This window comes from Zonotrichia leucophrys, chromosome 2 (assembly GCF_028769735.1).
Source record: "Zonotrichia leucophrys gambelii isolate GWCS_2022_RI chromosome 2, RI_Zleu_2.0, whole genome shotgun sequence".
NCBI classification, from domain to species: Eukaryota; Metazoa; Chordata; class Aves; order Passeriformes; family Passerellidae; genus Zonotrichia; species Zonotrichia leucophrys.
In genome coordinates this window covers 49,523,044-49,547,778 of record NC_088171.1, presented here as the reverse complement: position 1 = coordinate 49,547,778, position 24,735 = coordinate 49,523,044, and the positions used below count along the sequence as shown (strand labels likewise).

General features: G+C 40.8%; 1 protein-coding gene across 17 annotated transcripts in view; it reads left to right on the top strand.

Annotated features, from left to right (window-relative positions):
• The first annotated feature begins 10,460 nt into the window (after positions 1–10,460).
• Positions 10,461–24,735, top strand: part of ARPP21 (cAMP regulated phosphoprotein 21) — a 142,173-nt gene continuing 127,898 nt past the window's right edge. For 3 of the 17 annotated variants that reach the window (XM_064704934.1, XM_064704923.1, XM_064704929.1), the window contains exon 1: positions 12,562–13,065. The gene's annotated coding sequence lies outside the window, so the exon portion shown is untranslated. Of the gene's footprint in view, positions 10,587–12,561; positions 13,066–13,343; positions 13,579–14,281; positions 14,459–14,625; positions 14,877–16,731; positions 16,893–23,465; positions 23,596–24,735 lie in introns of those variants that run through there. The other 14 variants (XM_064704936.1, XM_064704944.1, XM_064704928.1 and 11 more) reach the window with 13 other exon arrangements.

Sequence of the window (24,735 nt, the reverse complement as noted above, 5' to 3'; positions counted from 1 at the left end):
TGCAGCTAAGATTTTACTGCAGCACTTTTTTTTTCTTTTTTTTTTTTTTAATTTAATTCATGTGTGCTGTTCTCCATAGCAGGGCATGATTTGCAGTATTTCCAAATGACTGGGTCTGTCTTGGTTTCGTCCTGCATCAAATTAATCTAGGTCCTCAAGTGATGTGCAATTCTATCAAAAATTGGTGAGCTTTGTAATTTTACTGCTGCAGATTTATTCCAATTTGTTCAATATACTCATACGATGAAAAGTCAGAGGTGCTTGTGCCTTCAATGAAGGGGAGCTGATAGTAACATGTTCTCCGTAAAGGCAGTGTCTTTTATGATGTTCACTGGCTTTCCTGGCTTGCTGGGCTAATTCCTTTCTGAGGCATTTCAGGAAAGAGCTTCCTACTTTTATTTATGTTTATAGAAAAGATATTACATTTATATTACAGGGAAATGCTGATTTGTTGGGGGTTTTTTTTTGAGTTATTTTCTAAGTATTCTGATTTGTATGAAAATACTCTCCCTGCAATAAACACTTACTATAACTACTTTATAAATCAAAATGAATATTTTATTGTTTGTGCTTTTAAAAACTGTCTTAATCAATACGAAACACTTCAAAAGAATACATACAGATGATATTATTGGCAAACAAGATTGCTGCCAAGATCAATGCAAAACTCCCATCGTCTTCAATGAGACTGTTTTCAGACTGGGATGTAGGAGGTTACATTTTTGCAGAGTGCCATGACAGAAGCTCATCATGACAGATAGTACTTTCCCCAGAATTACAATAGCCAGAAGAAAGATCAGAAGCAGCAGCTGTGAAGAACAAACAAAGGCACGAGGAAACGGGCTGAATTTCTCAAAATGATCAATTCAATAAAAGGTAGAATCAGGATCAGAGCCCTGATATTTGAAGTCAAGACCTGGTTTCTGCCTAATGATGTTGCTTCACATGCAGCTCTCCCAGGTGATGCACAGCTCATCTTTCGTGGGCTCAGAGAGAGAGAGATCTTATACAGCATGCAACAACAAAATCAATTGTAAGAACAAGCTTCAGCAGATTACTCCCCATCACCACTGATTAGCTTTCACAGTGGCATCTTGCCTTTCTCTCTGCTGTATCCTCTCTCCTCTGAAGCACTTTGCTCTCTGTCACTTGCTTCTGTAAGCTGTGAAGCTCTCCTGACTTAGAAAAGGCAAATGGGGAGAAGGCTTCATGCCTCACATGCTCATATAAGCAGAGGATCACAGGGCCAGGTAACACAGTCACAGATTTGAAAAAATATTTCTGTTTGCCATGCCTGTCTCACTTTCAAATTATTTAATAAATCTTTTCTTCTTTATAAAAAATCTTGAGGGCCTATGTCTAATTCATCTTTGGGGGAATATGGTGATATAAACACATTTAATTATCTTAAACAGCTAGAATTTCATGACACAAATATTACAAGAAAAATACTGTTCAAAGCTACACAGCATAAGGATAATGCCATATGCCATTAAAATATATTTATCTTAATTGTTATATTAATGGGTAGATCCTGTGGGCTGTAAATTTATCACAAGTCTGGTCTGCATTAAGAATGGATCATAAGATTGTAACTGCAAATCCTCGTGCCACTTAATAGGTAAAATTAGGTGTCCCATTAGTCACAGTTGTGACTAATTTCACCTGTTCTGACATGAACAGTATGCAGTTGTTTTAATATCTTTGTATAAAGATTAGCCTAGCTGTTTTATTATGTTTGTGTCTTACTCTATGATGTCTCATTTCTTTTGTCTGACTGCTATTACTAATAGTCAGTACATGAAGGAGTCCAAGGACTACACTCTTTTCTTTAGAGTCCAATTATTCCCCTATAACACTGGAAAACTTTGAAGGTGCATAGCATAAAAACTATTTTACATGGAAACAGTCATCAAGATTAGCAGCTACTGAAGTTCACAAATCATTAAAATTTAAGGAAAATTACCTGCAATATAAAAACCCAACAAATAAAACACAAGTTTGGTCACAGTCCAATTTTTCAAGAGTATATAGGACATCTCTTATGCCAATCAAAGACTTTTTGAGTGCATTCTGAAATTTTTTTGTGGGCATGTAAAGGTGACTGAGGATCATAATCTGGGCCTTTGTAACAGCCACACATTCTCCGCCCAAAATATCAGTAGGCTTTGAAAATAAAATATATATCCTATAGATATCTTAGTCCAGGGCTCTTGACCCCAGTCAGCAGAAGAAGATGAACTGCAATAGCCACAGAAAGCAGATGAATCTAGACAAAAACAGATTTCAGGAGGAGTCTATTTATTTACACAGAGCAGCTGTACAATATCTGAGAAAAAATGGTGAATCCGTGAATCACATGTTGATTAAAGCTGGAATAGCTGCCTTTTTTTCTGATTGCTAAACAAAGTAACTTTATTAGAATCAGAAAACTAATTTTATTCTGAGACCTACTCTCCTTCTGCATCTGTGTCTTTTTCTTCCACATCTGATACTTGTTAAATATCTTCCAGGAGCCTGCCTGCCCTCTAAAGCTCGGCTTCTGGCTATGGATTTAAAGAAATAATAGGAGTGGTTTATACTTTTTGCTTCATAATGTACTCCTAATAATTTTTTGTAACATACACAGCATGCAAAACAACATTAAAGAGAATGGAACAATTGATTTTCAATTAATCTGAGTTTGTTTTTTGTTTTTTAACTACAGAACATTCTCTGATGTTGGACAGCTTCATAATTCAAATTGCTGATGAGTAGCAGTCTTGAAATGAGAGCTTAAATGAAGATAGTAGGATAATTATTAGGCTTACTCTGTGGACCTTGGATCAGGCCCAGAGAAAATTTCAAGTTATTTGCTGTGTAGGACCATACAGACCAAAGTATAGTAACCACCTCTCAGACTTCTCAAAAGGCTGAAATTACATTGTAGGGTTGTATTGCACTGAACTTCCATGGAATTATTTAATGCAATATGCTCCCTGGGTTTTCCATGACACTGGAAACTGATTAGACATTTAAAGTCGATGGTATTAAAACGAAAACAAACCAAATTTGGAAAAGGCTTTTCTTAGAGCTAAGCAAATTTTCTTATCTGCAGCAGATCAGCAGTAGGAGTTAATATAAAGACAATACATAGGTAAAGGGCTCTGACAAGTTAATCTTCATCATTCTAGGTGTCTCATGCTTGCTTTAGATGAATATGTCATTCATAGCTGGATATCCATCAACTCATTCATCAATGATAGGATGGGCTTTTGTCCCATGAGGAAGTATATTCTTTGTATGCACTTGCATCCCTACTGACTCCTGCTTCACTAACTTGGGAGGAGCACAAAAGGGAGCTTCCTTGGAATGGCAGGAAAGAAATTTCTTATATGTACAGGTTCCCCCCAAACTGAAGGTCAGGTTTACCAGCCAGCAAATGGAGAAAGAGTTGCCACACCTTTTAACTAACCCATTCTTTCTCCCGTGGCTGTCAGTAAATTTACCTTTGGCTGCCAGAATCCAATTTCTTTTGGCAGCACAGGCATTGAGACATGTACGGCTTGTGCAGACTGCAGCCCGTATCAGTACCTAGTGAGCTCTGAATTTCATTGCTAGACTGTTCAGTGCCCCCACAATGTCTTTCAAAGGCTTCTAGGCTCTGGTTTATTGTATTACCTTTGGCAGTCTGAAGTGCAGTAATTTGTATTTGTCACAACTGCCCTTCAACTGGTGTGGTGCTGGTACAACCTTGGGCTTTTTTGTCTTGTCTTTTTTTTTATCAGTGAGGGAGTCCAGTATTGTGAATAATTAAAACCCCATAAGTAGTTGATCTTGGTGATACAGCATACCACACTAAATGACTTATGTAAAAACCATATATTTTTACTTCTACCCTCTCATTTGCTTGAACTATATTAAAAATTTCTCGTCATGAAAAATTAAAGATTATAAGAATAGCCATTATTATCCTGTTTACTACATGCAGCTGATGTAGAGATATTTAGCTTTCTCCTGAGGAACGGTTTGATGTATATTTGTTTTCAATTAAATTTGCATATGCCATTTTAAAGAGAAAGATACTTTATTTATCTCTCTATTTGCTTTCACTAAGGAGGGAATAAAAGTTCCACACTTCTCCCCCCCTTTCCTGAATCACTGCAGGAGAGCTCTGCATTGTGCATCATAAAGAGATTGGGAAGCTGGGTAATTAATCATGGGCTTTTATGTAATAGAAAGTTTAAAATTCATTAGCTTTATATCGGAGCGAGTGTTATGAGGGAGAACATGTTGTGAATGAGAGGGAGAGCCTTATAATTAAGGAAGTGTGTAAATAATAATGAAAGTCATTAGTGCCATTCAGTTTCTAAGAATGTCATAATGTAATTGGAGCATTAAAGTGAAATTTGCGATGACAAACATTAACGATACAAAAGAGAGAAAATGTGGTTATCTTTAGTTTGACAGATAATGTCAGCTTTCTTGCAAGGCCCAGATGGTACACAGGAAAATGTTATGAACAGTTTTGTTTTAATATTTTTATGATGTGATATTTGGGGATACAATGTCACAAATACACAAGGAGGTTTACATTTGTGAACCAATAGGGCCTTTGAGTACCGAGTCCAGTGCTGAAGCAATATATAGGGAAAGTCTTGCCATTGATAAAAGACTGTTGTTGCAATAAAATTGAGTTGCAGTGTAGCACAATATTATGTGGCATGAAGTTTTCTGTCTGTCTCTCTTTTTGGATAGGCACTTTGAATCTTTCTCTCCTTTATATTAAAAAAAAAAAAAAAAGGAAAAAGAAAAAGAGAGGGGGAGGGAGAAAAGGAAGAAAATGATTTAACAATTATGCAGGAAATTATATGATGCTAAAATTGTACCATGTACTGCTCTTTCAATGAAGGGACTTTCTACAGTTATTGCACATTGCAAAGGCTATAATTTTAGGGCGTGAAAAAATGTAGATTCCAAACAAAGGAAAATTTAAATATGTCTAGTGGATAAGGCAAGGCGAAACAAAAAGAAGGCAGCTGGAGAAAATTTGAGGGAACAGTATTATTTTAAGGGAAGTGACTTCGAAATAACTATGCTTAAGACTCCAAGACTCCAAGACCTGGAAGGCCCAAGACCTCAAAATGCTGAAACGTTAAATATCTGTCTTTGTGTTCTGTCCATGAAGTACAGTGTTGGGGGATTTCTTACTGCACCCATCACTTTGTGTCAAAAAGACCTAATTTTTATGTAACCAGCCATTCATTCTTTACTGTCTCTTTTCTGCAGCCCAACAGCCAACACAAAAGTTGATTCAAAGTGTTGCAAAAATTGCTAAATTAATGATGATTAATCTCATATTTGGTTGACAGTTTTAAGAAAATGAACACTGGTACAAATGAGTGAAAGTGGAGAGGTGAGGGTGATTACTTCAGTAGGATTTTAACCCATGATCCTTGAAAATCCTCTAGGACTTGCAACTGTATGACAAAGGCCACATTTTTTCACCACTGACAGAACTTGAAAGGTTTTTTAGATGACATAGCAAGAATTATTCTCTGCATACTGTGGGGCTGCTGCTACTTTTGGGTTCTTTGAGTAGGACGGTTCAAAGTGACTGTGTTCACAGTGACTGTACCAAATTGTGGTTACATATGTGCCTTTTCTGGTCATTTCTACTGAGGATGAAAAAAACCAGCGTGATGATACATAAGCTGTGAAAAGAGGTTGCCTCCAGTAGTTTGTAAAGGGCTGTTTTTCAAAAGTGTGATTTAGCACTGGTTAGGCTTTTTTTGTTCAGTTTGATTCATTTTGTTTAGGTTTTTATCCTGGTTGCTCCTGTTCTTTGGCACATCTGCACACAGTTTTGCATGGCCTTAAAGGGGGCAAGTACTTAATTTCATTGTGAGGGGAATTGATCTGCCAAAAAATTGTGTTACTCTCCTGACTCTAATGTGGAGGGCACCCTCATCTCCTCTAGAAAAAGGTTCATGGCCAATGTTTGTTGTTTGCTGCTTCTCTCACTGGTTGAGTTAATAAAGCGAGTGTGAGCCTCAGAGCATACACTGCAGTGAGGTAGGGTGGGCAGTAGGAAACCAACACATCCAGGTTACACAGACGCTGTGGCCAGGATTCTTTCTAGAGATTCTGATGGGAGAAAATAAATATTATTCTTAAAAATTTTAAAGGATAACTGAAAAATGGTATCTGGTTGAAGAGTACTTGTGAAAAGCACCTGCAAGTTAGGTCCCAGCCTCATGTAAATGGGGACCCTTCTGTTAAACTCTTAAATTTAAAACAGGCCTTTCAGAGAAGACTAGACTATACGTGGCCATTGAATCTTAGTATGTATTGTATAGGCGGCCTTTGAGCCATAGTAAAATATATGTATTGTATAAGTGGCCTATGAGTCTGAGTAAAATATATGTATTGTATAAGTGGCCTTGCCCCAATCCTAGTTGTTCTAAATGGGCTGCAGCTGTGATGTCCTTAACTGGGTGGCAGCTGTGGCTAATGAAGATAACTGGGGTAAAAGGGGGTGGGCTGGCAGGTCAGGGAGAGCTTTGGAGGAGTCTTGACAAAGAAGTAGGAACAGCACTGATGTGAAGAGCTGTTTGTGGGAAAACCACCTGGAAGGTATGGGACTCTAGAAATATGATAACAACAATATGATAGCAACATCTGGTGGCCCCGATGTGATGGAGATATGCAGCCTGAATGCTGTGGAGAATTCTGCAGCATGAAGAGCTGTGGAAGATAGGACAGCCGAGACCTGTGGCAGCCTGAGAGCTGTGAGAAATATGGCCTTTGAGTCAAGGAGCTGTGGCGGTACATGGCCTTTGAGTCATGGTGGGTTATGTGTAATGTAATTGTATAATTGTTAAGAGAAAAGGGGGAAATATAGGTGGCCATTGAATCTTAGTATGTATTGTATAGGCGGCCTTTGAGCCATAGTAAAATATATGTATTGTATAAGTGGCCTATGAGTCTCAGTAAAATATATGTATTGTATAAGTGGCCTTGTCCCAATCCTAGTAGTTCTAAATGGGCTGCAGCTGTGATGTCCTTAACTGGGTGGCAGCTGTGGCTAATGAAGATGACTGGGATAACAGGGGGTGGGCTGGCTGGTCAGGGAGAGTCTTGGAGGAGCCCTGACAAAGAAGCAGGAACAACACTGCTATGAAGAGCTGCGTGAGAAACCACCCAGAAGGTATGGGACTCTAGAAATATGATAACGACATAGACCTTCTAGAAGGAAAGGCTAAGAGGGCACCATGTTCAGGGGAATTTCAAACGGAGAAGTTGATGTTAGTGAGTACTCAGAGTTACATGGGCTGATTGGCGCAGCAAATTGTTTTTTCACCTCCAAATCCTTTGCTGACTTCATGCTCTAGGTTTTTATATGGCAGCTGGGGTGATGGTCTTCTCTAAAATATGCATGGTTTTGAGAGTTAAAGCAAACCTACAGTTCCACATGCATGTTTTACTGCTATTCTTAATATTGCTCTAGTAGTATTTCTGTAAGTTAAGTGGGGTTTCCTGTCAAAATTGTTTTTTTCCTTCTTCCCCCCCTCTCTATCATTACTGGATCCACTTGCTTTCCTGTGAAGTTCCCTGGTCCCTCAGCTTCCCTTCTTCCAGGGAACCCTAAAGGCAGATGTAGTCTGTAATGTTTTAGCAGTGAGAAAGACACCGCACACCTGTGTTGAAAGCCTCTATCACCCACATCCTATTGTGGTAGCTGAGAATTGTCACCAAAGCTTGTCTGCTGGCCAGGTGTACTGGGAGGTAACCAATGCTTTTACACTTTGCTTTAGACAAAGGGCAGCAATAAAGGCTTTTATTGGTAAGATCCCGATGGGAAGCTGCTTTGTGACTCTTGTGGCTCCTACACCAAGGGCTGCAACTACTCATTCTCTCTCTCACAGATGCTGCGTTTGTCATATGTCTCCTTAGAGCCACTCATATTTGTGAGCCAAGCGGTTCCTGGGCTCTTAGGTGACCCTGAGCTATTGGATTATTAAAGCTCATAAATCCTATTGAAAGTGTTTGGAATTTCCTCAGCCTGATTTCTTCCCTACAGTACTCTAATATGTGGAGGTAGTGCACATTCTCCACAATGAATCACAGATCTCAAGATAACCAGCTCACTGCATTCCCTGCCTGGGACTCTCCCTCCTCCTCTTTTTCTCACCATTTTCTCTCTGGCCCATTCCAACACCACAGTTCACAACACTTTAGCTGACTCTCTTCATACTACTCTTTCTCACCACTGTGTGTTTTGTAGCTTTGTCCCATCGTGCATGCCACACATACATATTATAAGAAGTACTACTATGCTAAGTTTGTATATCAGAGATGTGTTTCTGTCCAGTGCAACTGAGAGCTGCTGATGAGTCCTTTTTGTGGTGACTTTAGAACATCCTTTTTTGAGCTGCCAGCCACTCATCAGCCCATGAAACAGGTCACTGACCCTCCTACACTCTGACCTGAAGGTTCACTGGTCCTCCTGCCTGTAAACATGAATTGAAGAAAAGGCTACAGCAGGTGAGACAATGTGCACAAATGCTAGCTGTCAAAGACAGGGTTCAAATTCCTGCCCATCTTCATCGGAAAGTCACAGCTCTGCAGTGCTACAGGTTCCGGTCTTAGGGGGGATCAGGCAACTTTTTTTGTGTGTGGGGTGAGGAACTCCACTCTGTAATCTCCTTTTCAAGATACACAGATATGGCATATCAAAAACGACGAGATTTCCAAAAGAAACTAAGAGGGGATTTGAAATGTCAAATAAAAAGAAATGATTCTTTGCTTTTGGTGGGGAGGAAAAAAAAGCTGCCTCAGCCCCTCTAGCAACAGATTATATTTTTAAAGGGTTGTTCATTGATCTTTGTCCAAAGAAAGAGTCTGAGATTTAGGTACCTGATCTTAATCCTAATGAAATCCATTGCAAAATTCTTACTGAGTTGATTGGAAAGAGCATAAAGCTTCATTTTTTTTGTCAAGTCTGAGATACGAGTATATGATTTACACAAATTGCTTGGGTAATTTTCCTTTACTTGAGATGTTGTAGCTGAAAAATATGTTGGCTCTTCCTAAGAAGTATTTAAAACTGGAGTAATTTGGCTATATTTACATATTGTAAAGTGCCATTTTAAACAGACGTGCTATATTTTTAAGTCCATCTGCAAATTATGCATGATTAATTTGTTTGTAACATGTAAGGACATGAAAGTGGAAAGGAGTTTAAAAATAAATTAAACCCCCTAAAACTGATCTCTTTCACATAAGATTATGATAAAATACATCAACAGTTAGCTTATCATACTGTTGTGCCTCAAACTAAATCATTCCATAACTCCAAAACACAAGAGATTTTATACGTTAGAGTGGTTTTTTCCACTAAGAAATGACCAGAAGCAGCAGAAATGTGCAACCAGTTGTGCAAGATTTTATTAAGGTATTTAGTAACACCACATGCCTTCTCTCCCAGGAATCTGTGATTGCAGAACTGCAAAAAGCTCTGTTTATTTTTCTGACATCTCATACTTCCAGTCTGATACTGGGTTTTGAGAGCCCAGTAAGGTGGGGTTTTTTTTTATTTCTAAGTGAAATTGAAATATCATGGCTAGAAAGTATGCTTGCAGTCAACAAGTAATATAATCTGTTGTCATGCTTTGGAAATACCTTGAGCTGAGGCATTTGTGTGTGCACATTCATGTGTGCTCCACATCTATATGTTGCTTCTATTGCACAAGGGCACTTGGCAGTACCAGAATCCTGGAAAGAATGTGCTGCTAGTTAATTGGTTAGATGTTTTGCTCAAGAAAGTACTTGGTGAAATAGGTCTTGTGTCTTTTGTTTTTTCCCCATTCCCCTTGAAATTTGGTCATGTAACAGACAGAAAAAGGTGTCAGAAGTCTGAAGAGTTGATCTAGCTCTGTTTCTGCTTAAAAACACAGCTTCTGCTATGCTCATCAAAGTGCTGACTTTCATGAAGATTAAATGGACAATTATCCCTGTCCATGTTTACAGATCAGGACAGGCAGCAGCAAGTCATTGCCATGGTTTGTCACCTCTTCAATATTATGCTTGTGCAATGATTGTGATTTTTCTTTCTACAAAGTCCTGAAGAAAGGGATGTAGGCTGCATATTCTGTCAGATTGTTATCTGACTAAGAAGGTCTGAGGTGACTTCTTAACAAAGGAAGGCAATTTCACATATTTTCACATGCTGTGTTTGATGCTACTCAGCATTCTGAGTTGAAAAACTACATTATGTGATACTGGAGTGATACTGGGCTTTTCTCCTGATTATTTCCACTGGTGTTGCTGTAGCTGGCATCTTTTAGCATTTGGTAACTTGCTCCAGGCACATCCAGCCTCGTAGGAGAGGATAGAATGAACTGCCAGACTACAGCTTGGATTAATTTTTATCTTCTTACAGATCTGATGTATAAGTTTGGGCTCTTCCCACTCTGAAGACACTCCAGTATCTCAACGCTGGGAGACAAGCTGTGGACACGTGGCTGTTTGACACGTGCATGGTGTCTAGTGACCGCAGCAAGGTTCCCAAACGTTCACTACTCTCGTCCCCTTCCCTTCTGGAGGTGAGTTGCAAGGCATTTACTGAAGGCATGAGTGAGTACTGCTTTTGTGTCCTGGTGCATGACACAAAAGTGCACTTTTGTGCATTTCTCTCCCTTCTCTGGGTACCCTGCATGGGAGTAATGGAATGATGGGCAGCAGCCAGGTGAGGTCCTCTCCATTTCACTGTAGATTCAGAATAGTTTTGATGACCATCTTGGAAAATTAACTTTGGTCCATTGTTGAGATGGCTGCAACATCAAATGGCAAAAAGCAAAGACCTGGTCCTTGCCCTGTCACCAGGGGTAGCACACAAGTGCCATTTATAGCCTCTCTGCTGGTCTCTTTGCTTTCAGCTGGAACCTGCAGCACAGCATTAAAGGGAACATGCTAAAGAATGAAATTAAAAGTAGATGGAGGCACACACAACCATCCTAGGAGGAATCCACATCAGGAGGTGCATTAGCAGAACAAGTTTTGGTGTGCCTGGCTGAATGACTCTGATCACTTGAAGTGTGCACCAAGAGCCAGCTAATGCACACCCTGTTGTGGCTCATCACTCACTGTATTCTTCCAGTCTGATTCCATTCAGCAGTCCCCAGTAAAAGCAGGTGTTTGCTTCTAAGGGGAAAGAGGGGTTCCAGGGGTGCAAGGATAATACCTACTAAAGCAAACATTTTCCTGCAACACTGCCCCGGCCTCCTGTATATTTGTCCATATTTACTGGTATGCAAATTCTGCTACATTCATTAACCATGGCAAACTGTCTTCTTGAACTAGGGCTCTCTGAAAGCACATCATGAAAGGAGTGCATTTTTAACTGTGTATTTTAAATAAGAATTGTCTGTCTGTGGGAGTTGGGTTATTTGTATCACCGTAGACAGAAATGATCTCTGTATTTCATAGGACCTTGCTGCTTTGTACCTATTGACTGTTTATTTTTCATCCATAGGATTACTAATTGCAGCTAGTACCAGACGTTTCTGTCTCCTTTCAGGTTATTGTAGTAGAGGGCATTGTACCAGATGCATGGTTATTCACAGACATGCATTTCCAGCAGCTGAATTGCTGGATCTGCTCTAAATGATCTATGGCAATTACATTTGGCGTTGTACAGCTATAATTTTACTGCATATTAATAGCCACCTAGCAAAGAGGTAAATGCCCTTTTCTCGGCTGGGTGCAGGATGAATGCCTGGATGTATTCAATTGGGTAAAACGAGGCCCGGGTTTTAAAAGCATAGCAGCGGTTTCATGTGTCGGAAGCGCGTGTGCTGGTGAATTGCCTGTTTCCCTCTGCCTTGATGGTGTGCAGCAAGGCTCCGAGGGAAACATCATCAAGCCAGATCCTAGATAGAGACATGCTGGGCAGGGGAGGGGGAAGGGGATCATGTGCCCCATTTTTAGTGGCTCATCTGCTACCACCCAAAATCTGCTGCAGTCTTTTTTTTTTATTTTTCAATTTTTTTTTTTTACCCCTTTCAGCAGCTTGGCTGATCAGCCTGAAGGCTGTCAGGTTGCACCAGCAAAAATAATAATTAAAACCACCCTCCCCAGACCTTTCACTTAAAGATGCCCTCTGGAGTCAAGGCCCATTTCCTTCCCTCTTTATTTTTCTTGGGGGTCGCGTGTCGGGGGCGACAGGGAGTGGGTGGGAGCAAATAACAAGGAATCGGAGGGGATTAACGAGCTTTCTCCTTATTAGCCCCGCTCGGGTGCTTTGTCTCTGTGCCCCTGGCTGAGGATGGGCTGACGGGGGAGGGCTTGAGGGAAGGGGGGGCAAACAATGTGACTGGAGGGGTCGGCGTGCGGGAAGCCACAGCCGCGCGGGCGGGCGGACAGACAGACACAGCCGCCCCACAGACCGACACGGGCCCGGGCGGGCATCTCGGGCCGTGCGCGGGGCTGGGTGTGGTGGGCTGAGGGCGGGCAGCGCAATGGCGCCGGGGCCGGCGGGTGCTGTGCGGCAGCCGGGGCAGCGGCAGCCGGGGCAGCGGCGCTGAGCGCAGCGAGCGCGGAGCCGGCGAGCGGTGGAGCCGGAGCGCGGCGCTGCCTGCGGTCCGGGGCGCACCACGCTGCGTGGGCGGGGAGAGAGAGAAAGGCAGAGGGAGAGACTCGCAGACAGACAGTACAGCCCCGGAGCGCGGCAGATAAAGGACGGAGGACAGGCAGAGAGGAGCGAGCCAGAAGGGGATCCAGGCGGGCGCCGGGAGCGGACGGGCGGAGCGGCGGAGCGGGCCGGGACAGCAGAGGAGGCGGCCGGCGGGTCGGGCGGTGCCGCCGCGGCCACCGCGCCCGGGCAGCAGCGCGGCGCGGCGGCGGCGGATCTCCTCCCGCGGCGGAGGCGGAGGAAGAGACCATGTCTTTCAGGAAGACAGTCACTGTACTGTAACAGCAGCGTATCCGCAGCAAAATAAACAAACCGGCCAACCAAAAATACCAAACAAACAAAAATAGCCCGAGCCGCCAAGACGCTGGGGGCAGATCCCGTTTGCAGGCAAGGTAAAAAAAAAAAAAAAAAAAAAAAAAAAAAAAAAAAAAAAGGAACGAAAAAAACCAAAAACAAAACCCAAGGAAGCCAAAACAGAATCTGTCGACATTTGTGTGGCGTGATGTTCTTTGTTGTCGCGATTTTTTTCTTGTCTATTTTTTTTTCTTCCAGCATGTGTTTTCTGTCATTTCGTTGGAGTCATTCGCCCCATCCCCCCTCCACCCCCCCGCCACCCCTCCCCGTGATCTTTTAATTTTTGAGGTCAGGGCGGCTGGAGCATGTGGAGTGGAGAGAAACAGGAGCTGTGTATGGAACCGGGGCTTGCCTTTATTGCGTGCGATGGGCAATTATTAATAGCGGCTGCAGGATTCCGGCTCTAAGATGTGGTATTTACTAGAGGGGGAGGGAAGAGAAAAGGAAAAAAGGGTGTCGCTCGTAGTGCGGCGGGGCAGGATGCTCTCGGTGCTGGAGCCGGCGCCTCGCACGGGACTGCGGAGCGGCAGCGTGGCGGTGCTGACGGCCAGGTAGGGCGGGAAGGGCTCGGCGCGGAGGGCGGCGGCTTCCCAAAGTTTGGGGCGGCCGGCGCTGTTCGCCAGAGGCGCTGCCGGCGGGAGCGCAGGCGGGTCGGGGTCGGGCGCGGAGGTGAGGTGGCCGGGAGCCGGGCAGGGGCAGCGAGCGCCAGGGAGAGGGGGGCCTGCGGGGGGAGATCGCCCTCCTGCTTCCTGGCCGTCATTTTAGCTGAAATGGATCAAACTCTTAAGGAAAATCTCAACTTTTACTCGCTGGTTTGTGAACGGCATCGCGGCATCCGCTTTCAAAGCCGTGTTTGCTGGAGGGCAAGCCTGGGCTGCTTGGACTGGCATTGTTCTTAAGGGTGGCGATGTGAGGGCAACAGATTGATGCTTCCTGGGCATCTCTTTTTGCATGCGGTGGAGGAGGATCACGGTCCAGGTGTTACGGCCGTGTTGTTGGGTGTCCCGATTTCACAAAAAGCAGTTCGTGTTACTCCGCTTGGTGTATTCTGCCTACTTGTCTCGAACGATATCGCTTGTAAATCTAACCCCGACGTGCCCATCTAGCGCAGCCATTGCGCAGCCTTGTTTAATTGCTGTTATTTATTTTGCCTTCATTCACCGCGTCAGCCGGCGGGGGGAACACGCTCGGGTTCCGGGTGCATTTTTACGTGCTAGGTGTGTCTCTGCGCTTCCAGGTGTGTGCGGTTTTGCTTAAAACTCATCCCGCCGCCGTGTGACATCGCTGTAAATGTGCCGGGAGGGGGAAACAAAAGCATTAGAGAGCCACACGAGTGTCTGTGCATCACCTGTTTGACTTCTCTGCCATTGCAATGCTGAGCCAGATGCATGCCCGGTGCGCGTTCTTCTAAATGGCATATGCACATTTTAGGCAAGTACAAAGCAATTGAGGCTGAGGGTGATGGGGAGGGGGTTAAAAAAAAAAAAAAAAGACAACCGAACCACAACCGTACTGTAAACTGATCTGCAACTTTTTCAATCGCATAATTTAACTGCACGCTGATTTTGTTTTAGCAGTCTTCGTCACGGATCGAGGCAAGTTTGTGTGCACAATTGGGCTTGCAAATTGCTAATCTCGCACTGACTTTGCCTCTCAGCTCCCAGCTGGGCATGGTTACCTTGAGAGCTGTGGTATCAGCACTGTCAGAGCATGCTCCGGTGGGGAGATCGGGTGTGTTCTATTTTTAATACTATTTAATGAAGATGCTTCTCACTCTGCAATATACGAAGCATAATGGAAGAGCAGAGCGATGATTGGTTATGGATACTGGAAAAGGAAAAATGCAAAGGTAAAAACGGAAATCCCTCAAATATTTCTATTACATTAATGAAAGAAAATGCAGCTGTGCAGAAAGGGGATTGATTAGCTCATTTTAAGCTGGAGAGTTTTGTGGTGTCTAGGATGCTTTTTTTTTAAGTTCTAAAAAGTTGCATGGAGCAAATTGGATAGATTATTTTGTGCTATTGCTCTTATTCTATGTGGGCATGATTTTTAAGTTGAAGAATATTCCATTTTATTTATTTTTTAATAGTGAAGCATCTTACAGTGGAGTAGTGCTGAGGAACATCTTAAATATTTAATTTTTTTTCTTGTGATAACCAGTTTGAATGATTAGCTCTATTTACATGCTTATTGGCAGCCTCCTAAAGCGGGAGTTTTGAGTTTTTATTCCTTGCAGTTAAAACTTAATTCAGTTGATATTAAAAATCATTGTTGCATGCAATGCTCACAGAATGCAAGCGTCTGTAAATCTCTTGTGAAGTGTAAAGGAGAATACCTATAGATAAATACAGTGTATACCACTTGGCAAGAACCATGGAGGGATACTTTTGAAAACTGCCCTGTTATGTTCTGTGTACTTGTAGTCAGAAATGTGTTTATCAGCTATTTGAAAGAATCCACACACTTAGAATCATGTCGAGAAACTCGGCTCAATTAAAGATGTCTTCTGTAAAACAACTGTATTTTCTTTCTGTTGTCTGCAGTTTTACAGGATGGTGGTCTAAGAAACAGCTGAGTACCCCTCCTGCAAAATCCTTTTTCCAAGCAATTATTTGTTTTTGCTATGTACTAGTCATTTTGACTGCCCCTGGGCTAAGTGTGCAAGAGAGGATTGCTCAGACGAGTGTTGCACCACATCGTACCCATGAAGGAAAAATTACATAACGGTGATAGAGGAAATGCAAAAAGATTTTTAATACAGGTGTAATTATAGTTCTCAGACAGGAAGAAAACAGTGCAAAAGTAACTTTGAAACTTCATTCTGTTGGAGTAAAACTGTGGGCCAAATAATGTTTTCCTGATGGTGCTGCTTTTCCTGTGGGCTTTACTGGGGTTATTTGATGATTAGTAACAGTAACTAGACTTGGCCTGATAAATTGCTGTTATTAAACAGAATTTCAGGTAGTACATAAAAGAAACCTAGAAGTTTTAAAATCTGCTGTGTTCTTGACTTCCTCACAGGTTATGATTTTGAATAACTAACTTTAAACTTGGAATGAATAGGGGGGAGGAAGAGTGTACTGATTCTAGGATGGCTTACTTAAAGTCTGTCTTGTGTCCTGCAGGCATTGGTCTCGCTGCAGTCAGTGGGAGCTTTAAAATTGGCTCCATGGTTTAATCAGTGCTAAAGACAGACACCGGGACAAATTTTCAGCAGCTGAAAAATTGATGTAGTTTCTTTGGTCCTAAGAACAGTGTAGACCAGCACCAGCTTATGATAACACCACTCTGCTTGTAACATGCAAAATCTGTAACTTGCATTGAACAGTATTACCAATTTTGTTGGCATTAATTTCAGATTAGGAAAATTATTTTGGCAGACTGGCAAATCCTTGCATATAGGGACTACTCACGAATTAGCGGCTTGATCCTGTGAGTACTCCCAGCCTAATTTCCTTGATAAGTTTCAAAGCTACATGTGTGTAAGCTTCATGATTATTTAAAAGAAAAGCTATTGATGTTAAGTAATCTCTTTTCAAAACTATCTTTACAGATTGGCCAGTTGAGAAGTAATGTAACTACCATGCAATAAACTTGCAAAATCCATTTGTCCCCTGCTTATTCATTTTTTAGATTTGAAGTTCTGTATTAATGTTCTTAGCAGGTAGTAAGTCAAGCAAATGGGTCCCTTTTTCTTCTAGAAGATTGAAACATTCATCAAACAAGTAATACATGGCAAAGTCTCTGTGCGTTCCAATGGAGAGCACTCGGTTCTGAAGATTTAAAATACTGTGTATGAATATCTGTGTGGTAATATGCATTTCTAGGATACATTCTATTTTGATGACAAACTGCACTCCAGGTAAGTTAGATTTTCCCTAATTCGAGTTGGGTAAATTGAATTGCAGATAAATTATGCAAACCATGTGAGGTCATGCATCTAGTTTTTGACAGTCATCAAGTGAGAACTATTCTGGTCTCCAGGCTTGTAACTGGGTCACCCCTGGATTCTAAGTTTCCCTGATTAATTGTTGGTGTTTGTTTAGTTTTCTTATTTTTCTACTTGGTACATGAAATACTGATTTTCAAAAACATGTAGATGTGAATAAGTTTACATGTTTGTTTGTAACTATCAAAGTACTTTATTTTTACATAGTAATTTAATGGTAAGCCCTTCTAAACAAGGGAGAAACTTCAGAACAAGTGCAAATAATGACTCATTTCTGGTTTGTTTGTTGGTTTTTTTTTAATAAATTTAACCTGCCTATAAATTCGTGTAGACATGTTGCTTGTTGTTTGTGGACAGAATGTGTTTTTCTTAAGAAGGAGGCTTAAACCCAAATCAGAGGAACAGCCACTATGGCTTGCATGAGTATGCTGGTGTTCTCACACACCCAGACACACACCTTATTAGAGAAATGAAAAAGACAATACACCATAAAACTACAATACTTTCAGTTTTAATCAAAACTAATTTTTCTTAGTAAATAACATCTATGATGGATTCTAGCCAATTCCTCATTTGTCGCTGAAGGTCCAGACTGCTTAGTTGGAGGACTTCACACCTGCTTAGGTGTTTGAAGTGACTCTAGTTTCAGGCTTCATGTTTTCTCATATGTTGGTTTTATATTAGGCAAGCTGTATGATTGGGTAAATTGAAATTCCTTAGCTTACCTTAGTTTATGAGAGCACATAAATAATCTGCATTAATGCTTAATGTGTGACATAGACAGTCCAAAGTTAGGAATTGGATTGATGCCAGGGGAGGAGCACTGGAGTTCTCTGTCACCTTTCAGGAAAATGCCACAAGCAAACACTTCCTTAATGTCCTGCCACAGCTGCCCTCTTCCACCTGGTAGTAATCTTTCTGGTATTTACTACTTTTTCCTTTTTCACTGTGGTAGTTTCCAGGCTTTCAGGTAATGCACCACCAGTACGCTTCTTTTCGGTTCCTTGGAAAAAGTTGTTATGAAAGCGGTCTCCTTTCATTCAAATGTACAATTTTTTAGTCACATGGTGGATCTTTAAACTGTGTTTGATCAATTCTAGAGTCCAGAATAGGTAATGAGCTGTTATATGAAAATGATACGTCAGGTTTTTTTGTGCTTTTTTTCCCCTGGCTATTACACGTAAATTCCCTGTTACCGAGAGGAAAAAGCAGACTAAACACAGAGAGAAATACATAAACAAGAAGTAAACAAAATTGCTTTTTACAAGAGTGGGCTCGTGATGACTGTTTACATGAGCTAATTGCAGCTGTGGTAAACGTGGTCGATGGAAGCACTAAGGAGGTGGCTGGGTTAGCGCTGAAGGAGGATGCGAAGTGCGAGAGAGCGATCATGTCGTATATCATGACTAAGCTGAAATGCAGAAGCCATAGTTAGGCAGTGACAGCTGGGAATTTGAAATTTGTGATTTGGATATCCAATGACTTGGTGAAGCAGGGGTTTAGAGTACTTTCTAGTTACTGGCAGTGTGTGGAGGCAGTAACCATGTAAGGATGTTTTTAGGGCAGACATTCACATAGCATATGCTGAAGTATGTAAGGTGAGAAGTGCATTTTTATAAGTGAAAGAAAATGTTCACAGGGAAATTGGGACGCTTAGGGATCAGGTCAGATGTCTGATCTTGATCTTTTAAGGCCAAGAGTCACAGATTACAAAGAGTAGTACCATGAGAAAGCAAAGTCCTATAAGTGTTTATGTAATTTAATGCTTTCTGCCATATTCATAATTTAGTCTTGGACAATACTATAATTTATTTATGAGCTGTTTATACAGTACTTGTGTTAAAATTCTAGAAGCTTGGTAACAACTTCCAACTGATAAAATTGCCTTTTTCCAAAACTGGATGCCTTCAAGTCAAAGGAAAACTTAAATGGTTGGCAGAATGGTGTGACAAAAAACCAGCAATTAAGAAAAACCCCAGCAAATACTCCCACCCTCCCTCCCCCACAATTAAATTCCCTGTTTTTTGATTTCTCAAAGTTTTAGTCTTCTGTTTGCAATCTCTGCTAAAACATAAAAAGCAAATATATACAAATCACCTCCTTTCAAGCTTCTGTTTATCCCAATTTTTACAGCCATGCAGCAATAATTTTTACTGGATTCATAAAATCATCAGATCCAGTTTTATGTTTTAGGATTTGAACTCTGTTATCAAAAGCATGCCTGAACAGCTAATAATTTCGTGAGTAATGAATCCTGTTGCAGTACTTCTATTTTTATTGCCTCATGAGTTGTAGTCTTCCTGTGCTTTCAATACAGAAAACACTTTGTAAGTTTTCATAATTAAATTTCAATCAGAATGTGCTGCTTTTCCTAACAGGGAGTGCATGCATCTTGGGTTTGGTGACCCGCAGAGCTTCTCGTGGTGTAATGCTTTTTTCCTGTGAAGAGAGTTATCACAATTTGTTCCTGTGTAAAGAGGGATGGTAAGGCTTCTCAGTAGATTGAAGCCAATGAAGATAAACTGCAGTGATTAGAAGCATTTTAGAAATACAATTAAATTATTATTAATTAGTATGGAATGTTCAACTATATATTTGATTCAATGAGAAGTTTTGCTGGGGAGCAAACTTCAGTGGTGTTGATACTCTCATGTGAAATAGGTACAGCATGATGTTCTTCTGAGGAATATCCCTACTTTGTGCTTTTTGGGTGTTTGTGCCATTGAACTTTATTTGAAGTTCCTGAAAATAAATCACAAATTGTGGTGGTACAAACTATACCTTGAGGTTTTTCCATTTTCAAGTCACTATTCTGTTTTCAGATACTTTGCCGTTGGCAAAACATTTAGGACAGTTTAAATGATGCTGCTTAATACATTGTAAAGTATTTGTCATGGAGTCAGAAATGTTTATGGTGTCATAAAAGCTTTGAGGGAAACACATCAAATAAATTGGTCCACTCTAAAGGTTCACTACAGATTTTAATGTAAGCCTGGGAAATGTCTGATAGCTTTATAATTTGTGTACTTTATAAACCATGAAATCTGAAGTGAGAAAGTCTGACTTTCATGCTTTCAGGTTTTGCTCCTTTAGGAAAAATTCAGAGCTTTCTTCTACAAAGTATAAAAAAACAAGGGAAATTCTGACCATTGATCTGTAAGGAAAGCCTAATGAGTGACTTAGGGCATCCTAAAGTGCCGTATTTCGTAATGCATGGTACTGTGAGCATCTGGAAAGGCCAATGAAACTATGTTTGATCCAGGTATGGTTTTTGGGGAAGCTTTAATTCATCAAAAATGAGCTTAAGTTGAAAAATATAATGTATTTACTAGGTTTGTGTGTCTCAGTACGCTTTTCCACTACAGTGTAGCAGTCTGTTCTTCAGCAGAGCAGCAAAATGGACTGAGAGCCATGGCAAGCAGCATAAGAATCCCGTTAGATACGGAAGACAATGAATTATTACTGAGGGATAACGCAACGTTTGTTTAATCCATGTACTGCTGAAAGTGACTGCATTTGAAAGAAGTCCTTGAATGACCTGCTTCTTAAAGTAGCCCTCTCAAAATCGGTGGCTGAGATAATGGCGTGCTGGGGTGAGGGCGTAGAGGAGGATTAGCACTAGTAGTGTGCTTGTGATGTGAAGTCAGGTTAAGGGGCATCAGAAGTAGGAGGACAGCAAAGGGAAATAGAACTTTGAGGACAGATTCCCTGAAGATTAAGTAACTGGAATTTTAGATAATGCAGAGAAAATACATAGATGTGTAGCTTCTTTTCAGTATCATTTGTTTTCCGATTAAAAAAAAAACTCCTTATGCATGCATTGTGATGTGCATCTTTGTGTAGAGGATCAGGACGAAATGACTACTCCTCTGCAATCACACCTAATCTCACTAAATCTGAGGTTACAGGGGCTGTAAATGATCTACATCTTCTGATTTTTGCTGTTTCAGAATTGCTCCTCTCTGCCACCTATCTGGCAGGAGAGAAAGGAAGATAACAAAATTGTTGCCAAGGTCTGAGGGCAGCTCCGTGACAGTGTGGGCTAAAATGGGATTTCTTAGCTTGGCTTCATGTCAGTGAAAGAAACGGGTGGGTGAGTCTTGGGGAGACATGCAGGATCCTGGGTTCTGTGGTATGTAGCCAGTTCTTCTCAGAAAATAAATTGGTTTCTATCCTTGGTACCTTTTCTCTTGGCATGGCAGTACCTCATAAGTTAGTCAGATATTTGCTGGAATAGTGTAATGTGCCCTGTGACTACATAAATCCCCACCTTTCCATAGAGGGCTTTCTGATGCTGGGGAAGGATTGGTAGGAAAGAGCAGATTGAGACACAAATCTCAGTGCAGCACCTCAGCTGCCTGTGGTTGTGCTGCCGGTAGCCCTGTGGGGATGGTCTGTGGTTCCACAGCCACCCTGTCCACTCGCTCGTTGTCGCTTTGGTTTCCGCAATGCGGGAGGAAGATGCGGCAGGCACCTACCCCTCTCAAAGCCCACGGCTTTCTTTGATGTGTTTGTTACTCCTCAGGGTTTGGTTTGTTTTTTTTTTTCCCCCAGGCCCCCAGGAAGTAGACCACAGAACATGATTCGTACTCACGAAGACTAATTACAATTTTTCCTCTACAAATCTTTTCTTGGAGAGCTGTGTGTTCAAAGAACTGCTGTTAACTATTTTCTGTGCTACAATTATGTTTAATGTCCAGGCTGTGAGTGCTGAAATGTAGATTTTTTTTTTTTTTTGGCACCTGTTCCTGTTTGTGTTTGTTTGATAACATACACTTGTGTCTTTATTAATGTTGTCAGGCATGTCAAAGCCATCTGTAATAAAACTGCATCAGGAGAAGAGCATGTCAGAAAATGTGACAGTAAAATATCGATGCTTCATAACGAAACTTTTTTATTGATTAAACAGCACAATTTCAATATGTGGAAAAATGAAATCAGTTCTAATTATTTCAGGACTTTGAGAGCAATTCCAGTGAGCCCTGAGTCTTTGGCTTGCCTATAAAATGACAGCAGACTGAGCAATTTAGTGGTCTATTACGAGAAAATTCCATGGCATGGGAATGTGTTTGCTAGGTTTGCGTTGACTGAGATCGTAACAAAAGAGGAGCTTACGTGACCCTCGTATTTCTGGTGCATAGTTGAATATTCTCCTGAGAACTGTCATTTTTTACCCATACTCAGTAGTTGGAATGAGGCTGGCATATGATGTAACATACCAGTGGTCCTCAGAACATCAGCTGCATGTACGAACAATTTCAATGTCTATTCACTGCCAGACAGATGATTTTAATAAAAGGAATTCAGGGGCTCTGTTCCTTACCTAAGATGGTTTATGTTGGGACCAGTAACTTGACATACTATTGTGTTCTAAAATCCAAAAAACGGAGATAATTTCAAGTAGGTTTGCCACCTCAGCAGAGAAAATAAAAAATATGGGGGGTAGCTAATGTTATATTCTTTTGTCAAAGCTGAATGTGTGAAGTAAAGAATACTGAAGTTAGGAGACTTACTATGTCCCTAAGTGTAACATAAACAAGGGATTTTCCTAAAAATTGGTCCATAGCCCTGATTTGAAGCTTGCTGGAAGTGCAGGAAGAGAAATATTGGAGGAATTCACCACAGTCCCAATATAAACTCTTTTCTTGTTCTGCTTTTTGACACTGAATTTCAAGCAGTCACTGTCATGGATGTCTCTGCCTCTTTTTTTGGCTGTTTTGACACTTTCATCAGTTGGCTCTATTCTGCTCCATATACTCTCTGGCCATTCTGCATACTAAGCCTTTGCTTTTTTTTCTAAGTTGTGCCCCTTATGCAAACTTTACTTTGTTAAACTGACCCTTCTGGCTTTTCTTGGGTTTTCATCATTTGTTCACATTTTCCAGCTTGTTTTTTTTTACTCGTCTTCTTCTATGTCAGGTATTTGCCCCTTTTTGAAAGAGTTGAAACCTTTGATTTAATAGTCATAGAGTACTGCAATTTTTAAAACAGCCTTTCTTGGTAGATTTTTTGACATTTAGTTTATAAATATGTATGTTATATCAAACATACTATTATTATTCAGGATTTACCAGTTCCCAAATCTCTTGGATTTTGTTCTGGTATCTCTTAAGGAGAGATGCCACCAGGTCTGATTGCATTTGTGAAACAAGATTTTTATGGTGAAAGCCAGAAGGCCCTGTGCTTTTGAACTTCATATATGGAGCTCCTGTTGGTATATCTGGGTCCCTTTGGGGCCTCCATCCAAATTCAGTAAGCTCCATAGAATTGTGTGTGTATTTGATGCTCCTGGAAAATGTTGTGTCCTGTACTCTCTATCTATTTATTTAGATTATTTTGGTTTTCTGAGATTAGCAGTATTTTCAATAATTTTTTCTCTGTTGCCTAGAAAATAAAGTGTAATGGGAATGACTCAGAATAAATACCTTTAACAGTTTTTGTTGTGAAAGACTTACGTGTTGGCTCTCTGACCTTTCAGGTGGACTTCTGTCTATGTTGTGAGCACCATAGCACCTAAAACAGTATGTTGGATGCAGTTTGCTGTGTCACTGGGTTGTACAATGTAAGAAGGGGAAAATTACCGGAGTTCTTCTATGTGGTGAATTTCCTATTTCAGGTCTGTACAATGGTTGAATAAGCTTGGAAACTGCACCAAAAGCTGAACACTATATATTCTTCTTGTACTTCTGATTATTATGATGTCATGGCCACAGATCCTGGTAAAAACTGGAGGAAACTGATTGTTACCAACTGAGCCAATTAGCTGTCCACATTTGAGGACATATACTAAATACATGATCCATATATTTTTTTGTGAAATGCATATATAGTAGCTCCTCCTAAAGACAGAAGTACAGGAACTGTTGGCTGAAATTTCTCACTCTTGTGTTTGAAGGAACATGGTTTGCTGCCATGATCTGAAACCTGAAATGTATTTTCTCCTATATTTTGTTCTTTTTTTTTCTTGCTGCTGAGATATAGCTGGAGAGTTGCCTTTATTCAGCTGCCAATTACAGATTCAATTCAGTTATTTGTTTTTCAGTAATCTGATTGCCATTAGTGCCTAGATCACTAATTGTTCACTGTACTCTGTCAGTTTATTATGCAAGTAACATTCTGAAATGAAACCTAATAAAGAAATGATGGCAGCAGTCTGAACAGATGAGGCATAGTAGTTATGAACTGATTTTTTGTTTCTTTTAATGGGTTAATTTCCAGACTGGTGGACAGTCAACTCGGTTATCTCTCAAGTAGCGTGAGTTGAAGGAATTTCTTAGCTTTCGAACACAGAATTCTGTTGTGTGGAGTCATTCTATTTTTTTTAGAGGGATGTCATGTTAATAAGCTGCTTATTCCACAAGTAATGGTGCCTATGCTTTTCTCAGTGTCCTTGGTGATAATTTAATTCTTGAATTCAATTGTTTGCCAAGGAGATGATTTGTGATTTTTAAAAGCATGAGTGCAAATGTCTGTAGTACCACAGACTTGGAATGCAGTGAGAGGGACTTCTTTTTTTCACATAGCTTAGGTTTAATTTGACTGACTGTTTTTATAGACTTGATTATATAATCTTAATCCTTGTAAATAAATGCATGAAAATATTAGCCCATATAACCCTATTGATGCAACTCAGTCAAATATGCAGCAGGATCCTGTTTCTGTAGCAGGAAGCAGGTATGGCAGAAAATTCTTCCAAAATGTGCATCTCCATATTTTGTGGGCTCAAAAGTTCGAGATCTAGCATTTGTATTACTGA